Source organism: Thamnophis sirtalis, unplaced genomic scaffold (assembly GCF_051295495.1).
Source record: "Thamnophis sirtalis isolate CommonGarterSnake01/CBP01778 unplaced genomic scaffold, rThaSir2_p1.2 scaffold_5, whole genome shotgun sequence".
NCBI lineage: Eukaryota > Metazoa > Chordata > Lepidosauria > Squamata > Natricidae > Thamnophis > Thamnophis sirtalis.
Genome location: NW_028261385.1, coordinates 93371900 through 93383959, shown reverse-complemented (window position 1 = coordinate 93383959; position 12060 = coordinate 93371900).

Genomic DNA, 12060 nt, shown 5'->3' with positions numbered 1-12060 from the left:
AAGCAGCAGACGCAGGCCGGGACAGCCGGGGGGGGGGGCAGCGGGGCACTTTGCATCGCGGGAGCCACCAAGCGCCTTTGCTGCAGACCTGGGCGCTTGGTTGCTCCCACGATGCAAATCCCCCCCCCTCCGAGGCCGACCGCTGCCCTGCTGAGCCTCACCAGGTATCAACCTCACCGCACGTCACTGCCTGTATCATTTCAGACAAATGGTTATATAGTTTCTTTTTGAAAGGTTCCAATAATGGATCACACACAACTTCTGAAGGCACACTATTCCCTTCATTCATATTTACAAATAATATTTAAGCAAAACATGCTTTTCATTGAAAATAAATAAATAAATAAACTGAGTACTCCTATGCCTTTTTACTGAAAAATAGATATGTCTAGCGAATTAGTTTAGTGAATTTTTTTCTTTGAAAATATATTTGGCAGAGGTAATATATTTAATGGGAAACTAGCAACTCTGCTTTAAAAAAAATTAAAAACTTAAGTTAGGGCTAGCCCATTCAAGTAAAGAAAAAGTTATTACATGTTTTCAAGAGAAGAAAAAGAATTGGATCAAAATTATGAGATTGTCCGTGCAAAAGATAAATGGATAATCATATACCCAACTTACCACCTCAGTAAATGGAGAAAACAGATTTAATCTTAGAGAGAAAGCATTCCCATAGAGCTATTGTGATCACATTGTTTTGCTTTTTAGAAATCAGTAGCCTTAAAATTCTGAAGATTGCAAACAGTGGTCTTTTAGCTTGAATTTCAGAGCAAGAAACATCTAAGCATCATGAAGAATCCATCGTCCAAGAGGTTGATGAAAAATAAATTCCAGAACTTTACCAATTACCCAAAAGTTATGACCATCAAAGTGATTTGTGATTAAAATAGGATTGTCCACTTCCACTATCATGGGGGATATAAGTATATATGTCAGGTCCAGTTTGATTCTGATATACACATCAGTTCAGAAAATCTATTTTATTCATGCATCCAAATAAATTCAGACCAAAGTTTTACCTTTGAACTGATTCTGACCACTAAATGCATTGTGTATAAATTTTGCTTTGCCTTTAAAAGGTTTCGTTTAAAGGACATTTTTTGAATTTAAAGAAAGAAACATTTTAAAATATTAAATATTTTCCATATAAGTCCAATAAATCTCATAAACCTCATACTGCCTGCCACTTCAATGTTGGTTTAATGTTTTATTTTATTGTTGTAGCTTCTACCAGTGACTTTATTAATAGCCAAAAAGGGATGCAAATCATTGTAAACAAATATATGTAAACAAACTTTTAATTTAGCAATACAGGATCTTATTCATCTATTCAGCAATTATCCATAGTAAGAAATACTAACAATAAGATAGGATTTCTATTTTCAGTTTACAACACATTTTTGCATGACAAAGCTACCACAGTAGTGGTGCAATTTAGCTGAATATGAGCACTTACAAATGTATTAATTCCATTAGGAGAGAGATGACAGCTCACATAAGTTACATTTGTATTGGAGACACCGATATTGATTACAGTCTTGACTTATTGCTCCTTGAAGACATACAATCATAGAATATTCCTTATTATCTGGGTTGGTTCCTTTTCATGAATAGAACTGATCCTTTCCTGTGACAATGCATGTCTTGCCTTCCAATATATTATGAATTTGTTTTGTGCCTACAGAACAATTTTAATGGATTCTGTCTTGAAGGAGGCCGGGGGAGCTTCCTTCCTTCCTTCCTTCCTTCCTTCCTTCCTTCCTTCCTTCCTTCCTTCCTTCCTTCCTTCCTTCCTTCCTTCCTTCCTTCCTTCCTTCCTTCCTTGTACTTCTGTAATGGTATGAGGGAATGACCTTTAGAAACAGGAAGAAGAGCTATGGACTAGATAACAGTCAGATAAGCTGTAGCTAAGTAACAAAAAGAACCTTTCCTAATTTCTGTCTGCAAAGGTGGGGAGAATATAATGGGTGTAGATGAGGATCTGGAATAAATTGTGCTATCAAGTAATAGCAGTGAGGAATGGCTCCAGCTGAGGCTCTGGGGGACTCCTTATCACTTAGATAAAGAGCTGCTAAACTGGGCTACTCTGCTGTAAATGTGCCTTGATATAATTAATACTACAGCTGGGGTGCTGCATCCACTTGTGGCTACAAAGTCAAGAGTTCATCTCCATAAAACATCATCTAGTTCTGCTTGATGTCATTGTTTGGCTTGAACCATTACTGCAGATGTACTGCATAGGAACTGAGCTAGCCCTTTATCAAGATAGGAAGATCTTGGACTGCTTAAACAAGAACGTCTTGGTAGTAAAATATCTTCTGTGATCTCTTGCTCCAAAGGAAAATTATAAAATGGGTGGATGGATGGATGGATTTCATCGGTGATCAGACATTTCAAGTAGCTTAGCCAACGTTCAGTGTTGAGTGGACAAGAATCCAAAAGAAGTTCCTAAAACTTCTCAGAATGCAAAGGGAAATCAATTTTTTTACAATCAGGGGATGACCTCTTTCTTTCACCCTAAATATTTCTGCATGTGTTTTCTAAGCCTGGAAGTTACAAGGGCAGGTTGATGATGCAGTGGCACCACTAAGTGGATTTGTTTATTTATTTAATTGTATTCTGTCTTTGCTCTTTTTACAAGCAACTCAATTTCTTGAACATATCCAAGATAACTTTTGCCTCCTATTATCCCCGCAACAGCAACCCTGTGGAGTGGGTTGGGCTGAGAGACAGTGACTGGCCCAAAGTCACCCGGCTGAGATTCATGACTACAGCAGGATTTGAACTCACAGTCTCCGGCTTTCTAACTTGGTTCCTTAACCATTAGACTGAACTGTCACTCACTTCCTCACTCTTTTGCCCATTGTTGACTACTTTACTAAATTAGGAGTAAATTGAAAGAGCCGAGGTGGCGCAGTGGTTAGAGTGCAGTACTGCAGGCCACTTCAGCTGACTGCTAGCTGCAGTTCGGTAGTTCAAATCTCACCAGCTCAAGGTTGACTCAGCCTTCCATCCTTGAAATGGTGGGTAAAATGAGGACCCAGACTGTGGGGGCGATATGCTGACTCTGTAAACCGCTTAGAGAGGGCTGAAAGCCCTATGAAGTGGTATATAAGTTAACTGCTATTGCTAACTGCTATTGCTAGGAGTATAAATCTTCAGGAGGCTTATTTATTTTACCTTTAACTAAGGTAGATATATATATATATGTAAAAAAATTACTTTACTGGTTTAGATCTGTCTCTGATCTCCCTGTAAAGATTTGTTTCATTTTTACTGCACTTCTCAGTAAAGAAGTGTTTGGTTCAGACTAGACAAAGCCACTGAAGACTTTGGTTTCATGCTAGACAAAGACAGTGCAGATAATTAAACCCATGTAATCGAAGCTCCCTCAAGTTAAGCTTCAATGTCTTTTAGGATCCTTAAATATCGGAATGTTTGATTTAAATCAGGCAAAGAAGGATCAAACCATAACTTTAAAAAAGCCGATATTTTCAGCCCTGGAGAAAATCAAGCACAGCAGGCAAAACTGCTGCAAAGTTTATTTTGATTTGGTTCCAAAAGGCAGCACATTAGCAGCAAGGCTCAATATAGCTGTATATTAGCATTTGTGTGCCTTGTATTATTTTCCACCCCTTCCATGTAGATGCTTAGTGAAATATTTTCACTAAGCCGCTTAATGGTTTGAGCATGAAAAAGTAGGACAGTTGAGTAGGTTTCTTTTTTGTTTATTTGTTTGTACTGCAGCCCTGAAACTCTGTAAGCCTACCATTTCTTTATATAATATTGAATTAAAGACAGTTCTGGAAAACTCAGAATAGGTTTATGTAGGTTCTTGTGGTTTCATTGGTTCCTGCTCTCTCTAATTTGGAAAATTCATGTGCTAAAAGGTTTAACAACAAAGAAAGTACCCTTGAACTGCAGACATGTGGCTCCCACTGAACTGGATGTCACAGCTCTCATGTTTTATAATTTTAGGCACATTGAATTGATTTAAATAACCAAGGTCATCAAGAGGCAAACAAACTGAGCATTCATCAGACAGTGGATGAGTACTGCTGAGGCATTGAAAGGGAGAATGTCTGCGATTCTAATTTTTGAATTTCATTTAATCTTGTGCCCTTGATGTTGTTGCCCCTTTATTCTTTGCTTTATTTAACGACTATATATTTGATGGTGGAATCATGTGTATTTCAACTGGAAGTCATTATTTGATATTAAAGCCACCAAACGTTTAATGTGGACAAATGAAGAAAGCTTTGAGAGAACGTGAATTTCTATCCTTTCAGGTTTCCATGAAAAAATCCACAGACAAGTTCTTCATGTTACTCCCAGTTGGATTATGATTCTATTTTGATCTTTTGTTTTAATTTTTAGAATCCTAAGGCTTTGGAAACCTGAAGGATTTTCTCTACCTAGATCAGGGGTGTTCAATCTTGGCAACTTTAAGCTGCTGGGGAATTCTGGGAGTTGAAGTTTGCAAATCTTAAAGTTGCAAATGCTTTGACCTGGATCACAGGTGTCAAACTCGATCGTGTCACATGACATATCATGATGTATCGTGATGTGGGTTTTTTTTGCCTTTGAGGAGTCAGGGGGGCGTGGCCTGTATGTGATGCATTCAGCCCTCAGACCACTGACCTAGATGGAATTTTGTGCTCTGACAAACATAGGGCCCTTTTACATGTTCTAATTTATTATATCCCCCCCCCACACACCAAACAACACATACAGAATTGGACTGCTGACCTCTACAGAACGGGACCATGCTAGCATTATAGTTCAACTAGCAAAGTGGTTAGGTTAGTCAGGTTAAATCAATCCAGAATTACAATATGGGATCATCTTCAGAATCTACTACTAAAAGGAGCCTCTGACTGAAACGTGAAAGGATAATGACCTCATCCAATGACCTCACTCATTTCCATAGCCCTTGTCTTAAATAGTTTAATAAGACCTCTTAATATTATTGAAAGTAAAATTTTAACCATTGCTTCAGTTTGTGTTCAGCTGATTTTTTTCCCCTCATCATTTACTGAGTTTGGTCATTTTTCCAGGAATACCGGTATATTCCTTTGGACACTCATGGTTTTTTCCCCCACACCAGGCATATGATTATATTTTGGGGAAAAATTGTAATTTATGCTATTAAAGCAGTTCAAAGAGCAAATTATACATTTCTTATTTCATGCAGTTTGAGTTTGAATTTCTTTGTCTGGCCTACCTTCATTTAAATGGGGTTACATCTTTCATACTGACTTTTGTGTATTTAAAAGCAAAATACATTATGTTCAGTGGGGCATATTCTTATGAAAATAAGTGTACGGTTGCAACTGTATCAGGGCATGGCTTAAATAAATTACATATTTCAAATTCTAACATTTGATTGCAAATAACCTTCAGATGCAATTATTATTAAAAAGGTTTTATGTAGTATACTGTATAATATACTACTTACCCTGGGACTAGGATGTCTTGCATTCTTACACTTGGAAAACAGGATTGAATCAATGTGAATAAAATTATGCATGGCATGGAGAAAATTGAGAGAATTTATTCTCCCTTTATGAAACACTACTTAGCTCTCCTTGTTGTGTCTTTTTCCCCATTATGCTGTGCTTTTGCAACTGATGTATGGAAAATTCAGTCCAACAGAAAGCCTAGATTGATGTATGAATTTCCAGATATTGAATATTTTTATTAAAATCTGCTCTTTTCAAACTTTTATAGGCTTTTCCAAATGCCCAAGGTTCTTATAAAAGGGATGTGGTGGCTCAGTGGCTAACACAATGAGCTTATCAATCAGAAAGGTCAGCAGTTCAGCAGTTCAAATCCCTACTACCGTGTAACGCAGTGAGCTCCCATTACTTGTCCCAGCTTCTCCTAGCCTAGCAGTTCAAAAGCATGTAAAAATGCAAGTAGGAAAAATAGGGACCACCTTTGGTGGGAAAGTAACAGTATTCCGTGTGTCTTCGGTGTTTAGTCATGCCAGCCACATGACCACGGATATGTCTTCGGACAGCACTGGCTCTTCGGCTTTGTAACAGAGATGAGCACCAACTCCTAGAGTTGGGAACAACTAGCACATATGTGCAAGGGGAACCTTTACCTTTTCCTTTTTAAGGTTCTCATAAAAATACAGATCAGATTAGAAAGAATAAACGGTCAGAAGAGAAGCTGAGTAACAATGGAATGGGTAACTTGCTTTCTTCATTCTGAGGGGAAAACTTTTTTTATTTTATTATTTTAACTTTATTTGTAGTCCAACTTTATTTTTACAAATAATTCAAGGTGGTGAACATATCCAACACATCCTATTTTCCCCAGAACAACAACCCTGTGAGGTAGGTTGGGCTGAAAGAGAATGACTGACTCTAAGTCACTTAGCTGACTTTTACGGCTAAAGTGGAACTAGAATTCACTAGTTAATTACATCGGTTATGTTAATTGCATGAATTTAAAACTACACTTTAAAAAAAATCCTGAATGACTTCAAAGAACAGATATTCCAAAATACGGAACTATAGATTTCACAAAACTAAAATAAAGCTGGATTTCTATTTGAGTGAGAGTGAGTGAGTGAGTGAGTGAGTGAGTGTGTGTGTGTGTGTGTGTGTGTGTGTGTGTGAGAGAGAGAGAGAGAGAGAATGAGAATATGATTAATTAAAATGTAATTTAAATAGGAAGAAAACTATCTTCATTTGAATTCAATGAGCAACTCTTATATAGTAGGATTTATGTGGATTGTATCTGAGAAAATTGTTTAAGTTTGCAATATTTGTAATGAGTTTGTGTTCATGAGCACAAAAATGTGATTTTAGGAGTAGGCCTTGTTTGCCTAATTTTGGGACTTCAGTTTTTAAGAATGACAAAGTTTGAGTTGAAAATAAAAAAGGATAATAAGATCAGAAGAAAAATAATCAATGAGAAAATCAGTATGGCTTCGTCATTATAGCAGCAGATCCAGTTTTTCCAGTCCACTTCTATATGATAACTAGTCTCCCGTTTCTGTCTGAAATATCTCCACCACTCTATAATCTCATAAAAACAAACATTTCTAAAACATCCAGTATAGATTATGCTTGCATGTTTGGAGATGTGTCTTTTTCTGTTTTGTGGTCAGAATAAGCCACAGGCCAGAGGGAAAATGGCAAGCAATGTCTATGAAATGTGTGTGAGAGAAGCTCATTGCTGGCACAATAATATAGGGCAATTTATGGGTATTTCTGAAACAGTAGAATGCTGTAAAAACAAACAAGCGAAAGCTATAAAATTTGAAATTCACTAGTATGTCAGACCCTCACAAAGCCTTCTACTGTTTTCTATAAGACACTCTGTCTTTTCTTAAGAATGCCTGGCTGTGCATGTGTGCCTATTTTAAAGTATAGTGTAAACTAAGAAATGGGCAGTGGATGACCAACTGGTTGAAATCATAATACGCACCAGGGCCAAATGTATAACCGAACTGTCTCAGAATAGAATGAACACTAATGGGGGAAAAAATCCTTCATTTAAGATTTTACATAAAGTTTTTAGGCATCTGAACAGAAAAGAACAATACAGGTAGTCCTCGACTTACGACCACAATAGAGCCCAAAATTTATGTTGCTAAGTGAGACATTTGTTAAGTGACTTTCATCTCATTTTACCACCTTTCTTGCCACAGTGATTACAGTGAATCATTGCTGCTGTTATGCTAACGGGTATTGAGTGAATCTGGCTTCCCCACTGACTTCCCCACTGAATGGGATGTACCAAAGAACCGGCAGTCCACTAGGGTGGGAATGATAAAGAAAATCCATCAAGGCACAAGTACTTGTTGCAGCACTCTGCGCCCAAAGGTTGTGTCAGCTGACGCATACCTATCTAACTTGATCAGTGTCTCTTTGTCAGGCAGAAGACATCAAAGTATAGCCAGCCGAACAAACAGGTTTAAAGATAGTTTCTATCCTTGGGCTGTGAGACTTTTAAATACAACCACAATCACTCAATGCACACGCTAGTTTTTTTTATTTTTCTTTCTTTTTTTGTTTCTGTTATAATTTTGCACCAGTGAGGTTAAAACCAATTTTGTTGTATTTAAGTACGACAATAAAGATTATACTTATAGACTATACTTATACTTTGCTTGTCAGAAGGTCGTAAAAGGTGATCACATGACCCCAGGACACTGCAACCGTCATGAATCAGAGTCTGTTGCCAGGTGTCTGAATTTTGATCACATGACCATGAGGATGGTGCAATGGTGGTAAATGTGAAAAACATTCGCAAGTTGGACATTATATATCGGTCTATATATTGGACATTAATACAATTGAACAGGGTCCAGAAGTACTTCACGAGAAGAGTACTCCACTTCTCTGCTCACAATAGAATTCCTTATGCCAATAGGCTCGAAATTTTGGGCTTGGAAAAACCTGGAACTATGCTGCCTACAGTCTGACCTAAACATAGTACATAAAATTGTCTGCTATAATGTCCTACCTGTCAATGACTACTTCAACTTCAACCTCAATAATGCAACAGCAAACAATAGATGCAAACTCAAGGTAAACCGCTCCAAACTTGATTGTGGAAAACACAACTTCAGAAACAGAATGATTAATGCCTGGAATGCTCTACCTGACTCCATTGTTACATCCTCTAACACCCCACAGATCCAACCTTAAATTGTCTATCATGGACCTTACCCCATTCCTAAGAGATCCATAAAGGGGACATGCATAAGCGCACCAGCGTGCCTACCGTCCCTGTCCTACTGTCCCATTTATTTGTACTCATTTCCTTGTTCATGTCCATGTTTATACTTATACCTGTTATTTTGTACATGTTCGCCAAACTAAATAAATAAAATTAAAATAAAGTCACTTTTTTCAGTACCATCATAAGGTTGACAGTCACTAAATGAACTATTGTAAGTTGAGGACTACCTGTAGATACAAATTAGAACTTATAATGAATCTGTCCAACTATTAATATCTGCTAAAGAAGAGTTTAGAAGATGTCCTTATTGCCAGAAGCTCATCTTTCTGGCATGGATTGCTTTCTGGAAAGATTGTCTACGAGGAACGTATGTTAAAAGTCGGCACAACGGGGTGGTGAAAATGGAAGACAATGCAAGGCAGACTGTTGCAAAAATAGTAAATGTACAGCACAGCAAGGGAACCACCTTTAACTATGGAATGAATTTTGTTCAGGAAACAATTCTGAGGCATGAAATAGCCCAAGGAAGTGAAATGTTAGGAGGCATCTCATGAAGTAAACTTCAGTGGTCAGTTTCATAGAAGCTATCCCTTTTTTATGGCCAAATGTGAACATATGTTCGATCTTGTCTCTCCAGTATGACTTCACTGAGAAAAATATAAACATTGAAATATATGAATAATCCTGCGTACTGCCAAGAATCACATATATCAGTCCTCCTCCTCCTCTGAATAGCCATGTGGTCCAGATCACTCGGATTTCTATTTTAACCATTCTTTGCTCATTCCTTAATAACTGTACATTTTTGATAATATATGGCAGATGGATGCTTGCTTCTTGCTATAGGCATTAAATTAGTTTATTTCAAATCTCAGAAATGAAAAAGAGAAGCCTTATTGACTTTTAGATAAATAATAATGAATCAAACTGCTTCCTGTTTGGGATTTGTCCTTCCTGTTCCCAAATAGCTGCACATTTCTTCAGACTGTAGGGATATTTCAACTTTGAAATGGACAATGAAAATAAAATAAAATAAAATAAAGGCAACCCAAGTCACAACCTGCTAAAACAATATTCAGCATTACATCAGATAAACTGCATTTATCAGAATGCTTTTTTCAGAATGAAATGTGTAGTAGGTCATCATTTTTGGGCCTTTGTATCATGAGCTGTTACCATTTTCTCCTTAACTTCTAGTATGGTATAGGTTGCTAAGGCTTATTTTTGGGTATGTGTCTATATTTTTGCTGATTGAAAACATGAACATTAAGTTTTAGCTCCTAAGACATGATATTGAACTGATCATGCAACTACAAATGCTACATCGGAAAACATGGTAAAGATTGCATTCGCACATATGTGCTAGTTGTTCCTGACTCTAGGGGGCAGTGCTCATCTCCATTTCAAAGACGAAGAGCCAGCCCTGTCTGAAGATGTCTCCGTGGTCATGTGGCTGGCATGACTAAACGCACACGGAATGCTGTTACCTTCTCATCAAAGGTGGTTCCAATTTTCCACTTGCATTTTTACATGCTTTCGAACTGCTAGGTTGGCAGAAGCTGAAAACATGAACATTTGCCAAAACTCTAATAGACTTGGTTTAACTGGGAAACTAGGTGTTTTCTTGGCATCTTGCATTCAAAAGGATTTCATTTTTAAGCCTTAATTGTAGTTTAAAACTTTGAAATTATCTGTATGCTTTACAGTCTTTGTACCACATTGGGTTTTGAGAATTTTAATTCCCTAGCCTGTCTTTCATGGTGCAAATAGATTCATTACATACACATTTCAAAATGGGAATTTCAGGAGGGGGGGATGCCTTGCTGAAACAACTGGGGAGATAACCCTGGAGGAACTTCAATTTTTTTAAAATTTTGATGATATTGCTCCAATTGAAAGCTCAGATGGCTTAATCACGTTACTAGTATAATTCTTAATGACATTATGGTTGGAAGGATTCCTTCAGCCAAGAAGCAAATGCAGAAGATTGACAGGTTTGATCTATTGAGGCTGAAATTAGTATGCCAGGAATTATTACCAGGTACAGATATGCTTTTTATCAAATGATCTAATTTACTTTTCATCTAAATAAATAAGCATATTTTCTTTCTTCCATAACCTAAAATTGCAAAAAGTCCCAAAACTGGTTTAGGTCTATTACTCTAATTTTGTGCCAGTAGTGAATCACAAATGTAGTTGGAGAAAGGTTAGATTCTTGGATGGAACTGGGCTGTTTCAGGGGATTGCTCAAACAAAGTTGCCTCCCTAAACCTTCTGCAGATTCCTCCTCTCTAAATTCAATATCCATAATTTTCAACACTTCTGCATATGTCAGTTGTTAGGTCTGTGGTGTTTGACATTAGTCTGTAACTAGTGGTGGGATTCAAATTTTTTTAGAACGTTTTCTGTAGGTGTGGCCTGCTTTGTGGGAGTGGCTTGCTCGCCATGTGACCGGGTGGGAGTGGCTTGCCGGCCATGTGACTGGGTGGATGTGGCCAACTTGTAAAATGTGGTGAAACTCACTTAACAACGCTCTTGCTTAGCAACCAAAATGTTGGCTCAGAAACTCTGGCATTTGAAGCACGCAAGTCTTAAAGCTGTCAAGTTACAAGACCTTTGCACCCCTAACCCTTTAGAAAAAAAACCCCAGGGAGGTTCAAACTTGACAGCTTTAAGACTTGTGGACTTCAAATCCCAGAATTCCTCCTCTTGCTCTTCATCTTGATGATGTGAGGATGGGCGGGGGGAGGGAGCTGGAACCGGTTCTAAAAGGCACTGTAGATTTGTGGAACCTCTTCTATAGAAGGTTAGAACTGGCAGGAACCCACCACTGTCTGTAACCAATTTTTCAGTTCTTTGTGTGTATGCATTCATTCGTTTGGTTTGTATAAATCAAAAAGTGCCCATCTCACTTTTACATGATTTCATGTAGCTCAGAACTAAATAAATACGTAATATAAAGCAAATAAAAAATAAAATATATAGGAGCATTATCCAACTAATCATCCACATAGACCAAGGATGTCAAACTCGCGGCCCGTGGGCCAGATGCATCACGAGCTGGCCACACCCATGCCTGGTTTAGCAAAGGGGGAAAAAGTCACGATGCATCATGTGACAACACCATGACGATGCAAATTTGACACTCCTGACATAGACAGCTGAGTTCGATCTGACATATAGGCTCCAGCTCTGCACAAAAAGAAATTCTCAAGCCCTAACAAAAGGCCAACAAGGATGGGGACCAATCTAATCTCAGGAGGAATGATGTTCCAAAGGACAGGTGCCATGGCAGAAGATGGGTTCCACCACAAAACCACGCTCGACTAAACTGCGTCCGACTAAACCGCGTCGCTG